The sequence below is a fragment of the Balaenoptera acutorostrata genome, chromosome 2 (genome assembly GCF_949987535.1).
Source record: "Balaenoptera acutorostrata chromosome 2, mBalAcu1.1, whole genome shotgun sequence".
In the NCBI taxonomy this organism is placed as follows: Eukaryota; Metazoa; Chordata; class Mammalia; order Artiodactyla; family Balaenopteridae; genus Balaenoptera; species Balaenoptera acutorostrata.
This window is the reverse complement of record NC_080065.1, coordinates 50,724,105-50,736,319: the sequence shown is the minus strand read 5'-3', so window position 1 is coordinate 50,736,319 and position 12,215 is coordinate 50,724,105. Positions and strand designations below refer to the sequence as shown.

General features: G+C 41.2%; 1 protein-coding gene across 1 annotated transcript in view; it reads left to right on the top strand.

The window, feature by feature from the left end:
- Positions 1 to 872: 872 nt before the first annotated feature.
- LOC130704551 (cAMP-specific 3',5'-cyclic phosphodiesterase 4D-like) overlaps positions 873 to 12,215 on the top strand; it is a 636,307-nt gene continuing 624,964 nt past the window's right edge. Inside the window, exon 1 of the mRNA XM_057541517.1 lies at positions 873 to 965. The gene's annotated coding sequence lies outside the window, so the exon portion shown is untranslated. The remainder of the gene's footprint in view (positions 966 to 12,215) is intronic.

Here is a 12,215-nt window from a genome sequence, read left to right as displayed (position 1 = left end):
GTTATACAAATTTTACTAATTGTCCCAATATATAGGAGGTCTTTTCTTTTCTTTTTTTTTTTCCATGTACTAATGAATTAGGCTGGAGCTAAAGCACTGATGGTGGGAATAAGTCAACCATTTCAGAGGTGGACGGAATAGGATTTGGCAGCAGTAGGTTCTGAGGGTGAGAGAGGAAGTTAAGCTGATGAGGAGGTGGTAGTCTATAAGATTAGTATCGTTAACCAGGAACTCATGAAAGAAATTTGAATTGTAGGGGTGGCCTGATGTTCTGGATTTTTGATTTAATAATAATAATTGGATTTCTGCAGTGCATTAAAAGGCAGATAGGCAGTATAAAGAGAGGCAGCTTAGCGTAGCTTTTGGGGCTAGACTGCCTGGATTGGAATCAGGCTTTGCCACTTATTAGCTGTGTGACCTGGGGAGGTTACCCAAATTGGCTGTGTCTCAGTGTTTTCATCTGTGAAATGAGGATAATAGTACTACTTGCCTCACAGCGTCCTTGTAGGGATTCAATGAGTTATTATTTGTAAAGTCCTGTATTATAAGCCTTCCTGACAAACAGTAAGTGCTCTATTTAAATCAATATAAATAAATTGAATTTCCTACTTTTATGTCATTGAATCCTCACTAGCAAACCTATGAGGTAAGTACTACTATTTTTACTAACTGGGACTCATGTTACATGGTTTGCCAAGGCCAAACCACTGCTCATATAGAAAACTCATTCTTTTCCACATACCAGACCATTCTTGGGTTTCTGCTTGAAATTACCCAGCAGGCAGTAGAAATGGGCTAGTGACTCAGTATTGGGCTAAGGGCTGAAGGCTCTGGAGTTGAAAGTCCTCTGCACTGAGGTGATTGTTGAGGACATGGGATGCATGCAGTTCACAAGAGAGAGCCTATAGAAGAAAAGACTGAAGGTTGAAGCCGGTGAATGAGAGTGGGTAGGAGCAGTCAGAGAGGTAAGTGATAAAACATGGTGTGGAATGAAGAAAAGGAAGAGAGGGTTAAGGACAACTTGCCTATTCTTTGGGAGTTGAAGTGGGACAAATTCCAAGCAGAGAGCTGGGATAGTAATGGGTGGGTCCCTGTCACCTTAGTGAGAATGGTTGCCTTGGCTTGGTGAAGGTGGAAGCCTATTTGCTGGGGCTCAAGAAGACAATGGGAAGAGAAGAAGTGAATTCCATGAGCATGAACTATTCTTTCAAGAAGTTTAATAAAGAAAGGAGGAGAACTTGGGGTGAAGCAGGATTAAGAAATGATCCCTTTTCAAAAGAAGCAATTGTCTTTGTCATCTAAGAGGGGAAAGACAAAATCTGAAGATACAAGAAATAGTGGGGAAGATGGAAAGAGCAGGCTGGCAGAGGTAGGTCAGGAGCATGGGGTTGGTCTCAGAAAAGAATAGGGATACTGCTTTAAGATGGGAGGGAAGAAAGAAACTACGTGCCATGTCCTATGACATTTCATGGAGAGAGAGAGAAAGTTGAGGCAGTTCACTTAAAATCATCTCAATCTTTGTAGAGTGGGCAATGAAGCTGTTCTTTGGGGAAGTCAGAAGTACATTTGAGAAAATGAAAGAATTGGCGAAAGTTAGGATGTATATTAGAGATAAAAAAGGGGGCTTGTCTAGTGGTGGCCAGTGCCTAGGACTGATTGAGTGGCATGGTTCTACAAAATATTGTAACGGGACTTTCTCTAGTGACACCCTGGAATTAACTGAGAAGAGATGGATTGGGTCAGTCCAAGTAAGTGTTTTAATGGAGAGTCAAGAGTACTAGACATTCTCAGAGGTCAGAGAGAATTTGGTTGGGAATGGTTAACCATAGGCTGTGAATCCAAGAGGAGGCTGAATAGGTTAGGTTAATGCTTCTCAAACGTTTCCTATGAAATATTCATAATGACAGAGAAGAGAAGCTTGTCTCCAGGGCATGGAGTCTTAAAGTAGCCTATCAGAAGCTTTGTAAGTTCTAAAGTCCTGAGTTTTATTTTTAAAATATTTAAAATTCCATAATGTATATGTATTTGCTTTAATTTTAAGTATTAAGCTATTTATTATTAAGTAAAATAAAGAGTTAAAAAATATATGCCACATTTTCCCATGACTAGGCCCTGTACTGGGATGAGGGTGGGGATATATATCCTAGTTTAAGAAGCCTGAGGTTAAAACAAGAAGAAAAAGCAAGATTAACTGGAGAGAACAGTGAGGGGGAAAGACAAATTCAACGGGAGGCAAGGTGGAAAAATTTGAGATGGTAGCTATAGGGAGGTTTGTCAAAATGTCAGATCTTGAAGATAAGACAGTTGTAAGTGATAGTGGGTCTCGAGTGTGATCAAGCAAGCCACTTAGTGATTGAGATGAAGAAGTGGAGGCTGCCTTGGGTGATTTCAGTCTCATTGAGTTGCTCTTGACTTAGAACCTGAATGCAAAATTTCTCTCTTGTGGTGCACAGAAGAAAAATTAATGTTTAAAAGGAAGATTTTGTAAAATGTTAAGCCAGACATTTATTTTTAAACATTGTCTTGAAGTCAGAGAGAGATTAATAGAGCCAATTTAAATCCCCTTAGGGAACATTTGTTATCTGCCTGTTGCCTTATAGCCTCCATTAAAAGTGGAAGCAAGAAGTGTACAATTGAAATGTAAATTGTGACACTGAGTAATTTTTAAATGAATGCATTTTCCAGTTCATTGATAGGAGACATCCTTATTTACTTTATCTGTGGCGGTCTCTGTCTTGAACAACAGGCAGATAATTTGTGGAATTAGTAGCTATTTAAGGAGAGTAAGTAAGCTGTCATTTGTGCCCATCTTGTTTCAAAATAATGTTGCAGGCAAATACAGTAGACCCTTGAACAACTGGAGGTTAGGGGTGCCAACTTCCTAAGCAGTCAAAAATCCACATATGACTTTACAGTAGGCCCTCCGTATCCGTGGTTCCACATCCATGGATTCAACCAACCCCAGATACTGTAGTACTGTAGTAAGTATTTCCTGAAAAAGATCTATGTGTAAGTGGACCCCTGCAGTTCAAACTCATGTTGTTCAAGAGTCAACAGTACTTCCATCCAACTAGTGGATGGACTTTTGGCACTGGTGGATGGATAATGCAGCAAAAGAAACGATGTTGTCAGAAGTCTAATGTTGCCATTTGTCCCTAGAGTTTTGAAATAATTAATTTCACTATCTGATGTTGATAATTTCCATTGGTAAATAGCTTCAATACTTCCCACTTCTTTTTTTTAAGTTCGAAAGGCATACAAGTAATAAATGTTTATAGAAGAAAAGAGTTAAGTAAGAGGAATAGAAATCTTGGACCATCCCAAACCGACCAATGGGAAAGTCTCTGTGCATGTTCTTCCAAACTTTGTTTTAAGCTATTTCATGCCAAATTTGTGTTTACACAAGTGAGATTATACACAGCTTCTTTCTTATGATTTATGGAAGGTAAACATTTAGCTTTACTTTTAAACTACCTTAGGAAAATTATCTGAAGCTTAGTGAAAAGAACGATAAAGCAAGAGAAGTGAGACTTAAGTTAATCAAATAACAGCATGCTAAGGACTAATATATTGAGGAGTATTTCTTCAGCTTAGCACATGTTCAGGAAGTGAGTGGGTTCATTTTCCACATTTGAGTCTGGTCTTTTTATTTTTACCTTTTTAGCTTCATACCCTCCAAAAGCATATCAGAGGGATGGAACTGGGATTCCATGCTTAGCACTGACTTACTTCCTTGCAGCATACTGAGATTTTCCAGTGTCAAGATCAGAGAGCTCTCTTGTAAGGCTCCATCCCTGAGGTCTGTGGGAACATCCCTGGAGACAGGCAGCAGCTGCTCCCAAGGGAAGTGGCAATCAGAGCCCCGACTCTAGTGAGCTGGGTAATGCTGAACCTTGGAACTGTGCGAGGGGAGTAAAGCTCTTTTTACCTCCTCTGCTCCTGCAAAAGCTGACTTATCTGTGGATTTGCCTGTGATGATAAGATCCAGAGTGACGCCTGAACTCCTGTGGTCAGTCTTTCCATCGACAAGGAGGGATTTCTACCCGATAGCATTTCTCTTATAAATTTAGGTTTATTTCTGATTATGCTAGGCTATTTGTAAAACACAAAATTCAAGTTGATTGACTGCAATAATTTCTTCCCATCCATATTCTGGATGAACCAAAAATGAAGCCATCAGTGTTTCTTATCCTTTGAAAACATTTGGCTAATTTTCACAAATAGAAAAATTACATGGTTTCCTGGAGTTGCTGATGTGTTCTCTTAGAAGGGTTAGGCCCTTGGGAGTTATTAATTTAACCCAAAACTCACAGATTACAATATGGGTGAGTGGAGGATGGGGAGGAAGAGGGAGAGAAGGGAAAGAAATGGGTTAAAATTTCATTCAAAGGAAAAGTTTCAACATTGGATTAGGAAATAAAGACTGTCAATAAAAAATGGACCATTCTAAAGTTTGCATAAACTTGTTGCATGTGTGTACTTTTATTTCTGAGTAAAGCTCAAACAGTTTCTCATGAAAGGGAATGAATACAGAAATCTTCCAGGATGTGTTGGAATTGGCAGTTGGTTGGAGCTTGGCCACGGCAGGAAAGGACAGCTTTTCGTTGCGGTGCTTTTTGCCAGGGTGTTGGGTAAAACATCTTCACTTCTCTCTGGGAAGACCCCCACGGAGGAGCAGGCTGGGACAGACAGAGCATGAGGGTGCGGCTGCATCCCCGTCTGACAACGTCCCAGCCTGTGTTGCTCTAGCTGAGCTTCTCCAGAGGCTAGAATGCTTTGCTTGCATAGTCATCTGGATTGTTTACTAAGGGTAGAAATGTCTTGGATCCACCCCAGACCTGCTGATTCAGTCTCTGTGGGGTGCTGCTTGGGAATCTGTATGTTAGAGAAGCTCCCAGGGTAATTGTGATGAGTGGTCATGTTTAAGAACTTCTAATGTAAATAATGGCAGACAGTAGGACAGACTGACGGGAAGCACTGTAGGAAAAAAGTGTGTGTGTGCGTGTGCGTGTGCGTGTGTGTGTGTTGTGTAACAGCTATGAGTGGAAATCAGGCTACTGGAATTTGCCAAGAGGCAGCAAGGGAGACACAGTAACCAGGTGCCAAGGATGTGGCCTCAGGCCTTACCAGAAACTCCCTCCTCTAGGGTGTGAGCTTCTGGAAAACACTGACTGGTCCGCATTAAATCTTGCATTCCCAGGCCTAGTGTAGGGTTGGCTTCAGAAAAGGCCATCACAACATTTTCTTTAAGGTTCTGTTTACTGTTTATGTTTGATTTTCTACCTCAGTCAGGAATCCTAGTATCCAGTTTTCTTTGGTGTGTTTGCAGATTTCCGACAGTTCTCTGGTTTTCCTTTTATTTCATTTTCTATTTATTAGGATGCCAATCTACAGATTTAACAGATTGAACAACCTTTGCAGATAAACAACAGAAGCTGGAACTACATCCGATGCTTCCTATTATATACCCAAAGTCTGTTGTACATGACAAGGATGAAGTTTTATTTACTTCTTGAGTGTACCAAGCATAAACACTCGCTGTGAGGGGAAAAAAGAACCTTACGGGAAGAAAAGTGCTGGATGCCAGTGGATGGCAATTGTTTTGGAACTCTGGGCTTGGTGTTAGTGAGGGATCATTACAGGGGAGGCTACTACCTGTAGTTTGGTGTAGCTGGGATGAGTTTATATCCCAATTTGCAGGACAGTCTTGGCTTCACCTATTGAGCTGGTATCCCATTTGGTTAGGGTCCCTTTTATACTCAACAGTGCCCTGGTTCAGATAACAAGTTGTGTGGTCACTGTGAGGGTAGGAGAGAGAAAGACATTTCCTGGGACCACTGAATAGCACACGTTTCAGTCTGTGATTTGTCTCATTCCAGGCCCACCCCTAACATTTGCAGGTCCAGGACAAGAGACCCTTCTGTCCCACAGCCTTATCCTTTCTCTTCCTTCCCTGGCTCCACTGTGCAACTGTAGGAATATGTGTGGACCAACCAATCTGCTCATTCAAGCTTTATCCACACCCATAGCTAGACAGCTGCCTATGATCACCCCTCAGGCCTAGGGGTACACACACTGGCTGTAAAGTGGTCTGCCCTTGGGAGAGTAAAGACCCACATGGGCCTTGGAGGCTGGCTTTGGACCATGTGAGACAGGGAATTCCAGGGACATGGGAACTTGGGGAATGGTCTAGAAGGGAGACTGTTGCTATAGGGAGATATATCCTCCAACCCTGCAGACTCCTAGTCCCATGGGAAGGGGTGGCTAGAAGAGAAAGGAGGGGAGCCCCAAATTAGGGTTACCCGGCCCTAGGATGGTCCTGTCCTTTTCACTGCTCCTTTTCAGAGATCCTGCTTCTAGCACATCCTTGAGCATCACAGGAAAGCAGGCTCACTATGCCATGTGGGATAAGCACACTTCAGACATGAATTCTGCTTGGTCAAGTGACTGAGGTCCAGAGGTGTTGTTTATCTGGCCAGATAGAAATCCCTTGTCCTACTTTCAGGCTGGCTTGTCCTCAAATGCCCTATATCTAGGGTATCAACTCCATTTTTCAGATTGAAACAAAAACTTAAATTATATGGCTTAATGTTTTCAAAGTCAACCAAAGAGAAGGCCTAGTATATTTCATCAATGGAAATTTGGTGAATGTTTTCTTTGCTTGCTGATATGTTCTACTGGGTGTGTGGGTGTGAAGACAGGAAAGTCTTTTGCCCAGCCATTCCCACTGTGCTTTTGTTTATCTGAGGATCAGTCAAATGGAAAGACTTTCCTTTCTTGTGATTGCAGTCAAATCTTTTACAATTCTCAGATACTTCTGAGTCTGTTTGTGGAACTTCTTGAGTAGTTTTAGAGTCAATAAACACTCTCTCTTTTTTCTCCTTATCTCATTAGGATTGAACTAGGTCACAGGGCAACGTGGTATTTTCCTGGACTAGGAGTACTTTTTTGTGGATCCTTGTGTACCCTTAAATAGGATCATTGTATATAGCACAGAGATTGAGCCTTGCACAGCCCTGGAGGTGGATTTCACAAAGAGTATGAATGGGATTGTGTGTAAAGTGGCAGCCCTGCCTGTGAAGGTTTTGGTCAGGAATTCCTCCTAACCGTGTACTCCCCAGCAGGCCTGTTGTTTTCCTCTTTCTCATTCATCGTTAAGTACATGGAGAAGATGGGTGTTTGGAGAGAGGAGTCGAAAAACATGCTATTTTCTATACTTTTCTCCATTTTCTGAGGGTACTCATTCTCCTTTTAGTGTAATGTAGATCAGGGAAAGTGGAAGCCACTAAGGATGTACAGAACTAATTTTTATATAATCAATGATTTTGGGCAACAATTGTACCAAAAATATGTTTTCAAACTCTTGTTCTATTCTGTCAGTTAGCTTCCCTGGGGTCTGAACAACTATGACTTTTCCATTTTAATAGATGGTTCAGTATGTGATTTTCCTGGAATTAATAGCACAAAGTGATGCTTCAAATATCTATGCGTTATTGCCCATTTGTAATCAATGAAAGTTACACTAAGTCACACTGCTTTGGGTAATTAATTGTCTAATTGTCTGTCTTTATTTGGCCATAACTAGAGACTCAACTGAGCAGGAATTACTATCCAGATATTTTCTTGCTACATTTTTGGTTTTCAGTGGTGGTAGACTAAGGAGGGGTGCATTTGAACGGCAGAATAATTATCAGATGGACCCTGGTGTGCAGTGTATGTGCTTACTCATTATCTTTGTGTGCTGCTCGTTACCGTGTCTCTCCTTTGATTATTGGAAACTTCCATTCTTAATAATTTAATTTATCCCTACCAACGCCAGCCTGCCCTGACAGCCTGAAAACCAGGCTTGATAAAGTCCAGGTGTATTTTAATTCTTCTTTATCAAACCCAAGAGAGAACTTCTTAGAGACTGTGCTGATCTATGTGTCTTGGAAAAACACCAACTGTTGGAATTTTGATGTATAATGAAGCCCAGGGAGGGATGGACTCCATTCCAAAATGTTGCCAATAGATATAATTTAAGCAAGCAAACATGACGTACATTCTTAACTATCTTCCAAAAGGGAAAATACTAGAAGACAGGTAATTTGAAAATAGAAACTTTCCAGTAGCAACGGGATGGCTCGTAGCTATTGTGGTTCTCACAAGTGCTCAGTGGAGAGTCAGATGCTTATTAGGTGCTCAACAAAGCATTTGTTAACTGAATAAATGGATGGATCTGATCTTGTTCTGAGAAATTCCAAAACAGAGATTACCTGGCATGAATGTTCACATCAACCACACATATTGAGCCCCACTGGGCTGTGTGCTCTCCCATACAAGCTAGTTGATTTGGTCTTGGCTGAAACAAATCCCTATTTTATAGACGACATTGAGGCTCAAAGAAGAGTTCAACAGCTTCCTCGAGGCAACTGAGCATTAGAGCTGGAATTGGAATGTGAGTTTTCTGACACTAAGCCGAGGGTTCTGGGATTTCAGGGATTACCTGCCTTTTTGAAATCATGGGCCAGAACAATGGCAAAACTGCCATTTTCCAAGCAGCTGGAAAAAACTGAAGTGGACTCAGTATCCACCCTTATATAGAGGAGAATAAAGCTAACTCTCGAGAACCTTGATACATTAAAAGACTTAAAAAGTAGAGGCACATGCAATGTGTAGGGACACCTCTAAACATCCTCCAAAAGGCCCAAATTTGGGGAATTAGAAGAATGTGAGAGCAGAAGGGGGGAAATGTGTCTTATGTTCTTCCAAGCTATTTCTTTTGCTACTCAAGCCAAGTGTTCTGTCTCTTAATCAAAGTTTCAGGGAAAGCTCACAGCAGATCAGATGTTTGGAAGAGTATTAGAAATCAGGAGGGAAAAGGCCTTATAACTCATCCATTCTCATCCTTGTGTTACTTTGTAATGTTATTAAAGAGTTTTCATTATACATAGATTCTGCCTTTTCAATTGCCCTGCAAAACTATTAGGACAAGTTTCTTTTCTCTCATCTCTTCCTTGTACTCTAGGTACATAGACCTCTCAGCACGGCAGGCAGTTGCCTGCATGGTATGTTCAAAGTGCTCCAAGAAGCTTGTGTGTCCCCACTGGCCTGATCTCATTTCTGCAATACATACCTTCTAGTGGAGTCATTTTACTTATTAAGGAATGACATGTTTTCAAGGCCCTGTTTACAGTGTTAATTAACTTGCACAGATGACCTATTCAACTGATAACACTCACTAGCCCATTGGTACATGGTAGGTAGTTTATTCCATTAGTTGGGTGACCACCACCAATGGATGAAGCCCCGAAAAGATGAGAAAAAGAATTGTCTGGTGGTAGAAAGGGGCAAGTAGAGGCACAGGACACATTCTTGGGCAAGTGGATCTTTTTGTGTTCCTATGGAGAACAACTCAGGTATGGTAGGGTGAGGTGCTAAAAGAAGGGAGAATGAAAGGGAAGATTCATCATTCAGTTTGGCTCACAGGCTTGACCTGTGATGTTTTGTAGACTGAGCATAAGGAAGTAGGACTTGAGACAAAAGCTTTTCTCTCTACCTGGTCACTGCCTAACAGCTCACAAAGCTTCTCTTCGTGCTGGCTTATTTTTTAGTTGTGTCTAGACTTTTCTCGCTGAAGAAATGCATCCTCTTGTGCTCACTGTGGACTCCATGGTATTAAAACCAAAATCATTTGACCAACTGAGCTAAAGTAATGTTAGCACTTAGGATGGTTATTTTCACTAAATAGTATAACCAATACTATCTAGTCCGGCTTTTGGGATATGAGATACAGCTAATTAGATTTTCTGGCTAACCCAGATTAAGGCAGAAATGTCATATCAACAGTAACACCCTTTGGCCTTGGGCAAGAAAGATTCTTGGCCTCGGTCCATGTTCCACGAAGAGAGGGTTCTGCAGGGACGTGGTTCGTGCAAGGCACCCTCACCCCCACTGCTAAACCATTCAGGACTCCACAATCCCCTGCTTAAGTGACCCCCATATTACTTCCGGAGCCTGTGTGGGCCTGTCTTGGGGTCAGATCTCCCAGGTGTGAACTGTACTACTTGAGTACGAGTGCTACTAGGACCAAAGAGTGTGGGGCTGTGTGTGCATCTTGGATGGGCGGACTGGAGTGTTGTCATGAGTGTGTGCAGGGCTCCTTGTATTGCGGAACAGAGCTGAAGTTGGGAAAGAGAAGGGGAGTGGGGCTACTGGTTGGGGGCCCTTCACGCCACAGATTTTATGGATGAGGTTGTGTTTTGAACTCTCTAGTGGGAAACCGTTGAAAACAGCCAGCTCATTCTGACTGTGAAGCTCACTACTTTGAATAACTAGGGTTTCATTGACCACTGGGTCCTTGAGTGGCTTCCTGATCTCTGGTCTGCATGTGGAGTAACAGTGGTTATTGTTCTGTGGATACGTAGGAACCAGGGATAACTGTTCTCCAGGGACACTTAGGATGTTGCTACTGCTGGTGATCACTATTATTTCATGAACACTGAAATATCTTATATTCCTGTAAATTTGTTTTTCTTTGAATACTGGACAGTAAAGGTGTGTGTATGTGTTCTAGTAAATTCAGGATTCTGGTTGTTGAGTTCTGGTTACTTAACTTTTTATTACTGAAGTTTGTACTTGCAGCTTGTTCAGAGTCTTAAGCAATTTAACATGGGCATATTTTATCCTTTTGTCCTCTCTCCACTATAATGTATGGCTTTCGAGCTCAGGAAGATGATTTATATGTCACTTTAAAATATTACCTTTCTTTCTCTCTTTCCTTCCCCTTTCTCTTCCTCTGACGTATATTTATGCCTACCATCTCCCAGGCCCTGTGTTAGAATTTCTCTCATGCTAATTTTTAAATAATAACAAATGATTGTTTAAAATGTCATTATCTAGTGTGTAGTAAACACATAATAGAAGATAACTTTGTTCCTTCACAAATATTTATAGAGCCTTAAAGTTATCATTTCAATATCCAAATATTTTGCTTTTTTTTTTTCTTTTCTGGAGAGAAACAAATAACTGGAGGTATTTGTTACCATGCAAAAAATACATGTGAAGATTTTCAGGTGTTATGCTCTGTAATTAGAGTTGTGTACTGTTACTTGGGTCTGTTCTTGAGTTCTCTTAACTGTGCGCACCTTTGTAGTGTCTCCTCTTTTTCTCTAAACACTTTGCCCTGCTCCCCACTCTTACCACCCCCCCCCACCATGTCTCTGGATTTTTCCTCTCTCTCCTCATTATTCTCTCTTTCTCCTCCTCTTTCTCTTCCTCTCCCCTCTCCTCTCCTGCTCTTCCCACACATCCCCGTCTGCCTGCTTCTCTCTTGTTTCCACTCCCTCCTCAGGTACGTGCCCTTTGTTCTTGCCTGGGTTTATATCCACTGGGAGAAGAGCCAACCATATTTTTAATGTAACAAATGGCATCCAAGTGTAAGGTCCCAAGTCCAAGAGCTAGAAAGTCCTCCAGTGTCAGGGTTGTCAGAACTTTTGAGATTGATCATCTAATAAGGTCCTCTTTATTTTGTGCCAGAGAAGACAGGTCCAGTGAATTATATAACTGGCCCAAGGCTATACAATGACCAGGCTCCAAATCTCCTATTTCCCAGTTCAGTCCTTTTCTAAAAAATAGTTTCCAAATACATTCAAGTAAAAACAAGCCACCGTAAGTTATAAACTTTTGTATGTTTACTCCTATGGTGCCAAGGAAGGAAAATAAAGGGGTAGGGGGCATGAACAGAAAAGAACACACGAGATGCCCTGATAAGTCATTTCCTCAAAAGATCTTGAAAGATAACTTAGAAATTGCCAGTAAGAACTACAGACAAACAAGTTCAGACAAGTTACTGCAGGTTACTCCCTGGGGGGGCAGGAGAGGTACATTTGTCAGCATATGTGTATGCGGAGAAGGAGGAGCTATAGACCTTATAATTGGAAAAATATTTTGGGAAAAAAGGAGTTGATGCTTTTCCTTGATTTTTCTTATTTTGTGACAAGGCATACAACAAACCTGTTTTAATGCATCAGCTTAAATCAGTAAAATGTAGTTTACTTGGCTTAATATAAATTTAAAACTCTTTAGGCTAGACAAGCTGTAATCATATTCCCAAAGATCTCCATTTTATCATTATTTACAGCTAAAAAGACATTGATGATCTTTTTTTGGTTGTCTCTGGTGGAACATTGCTGGCAATAGTTTCCTGACATGAAATTCTCATGTGCATGGAAATC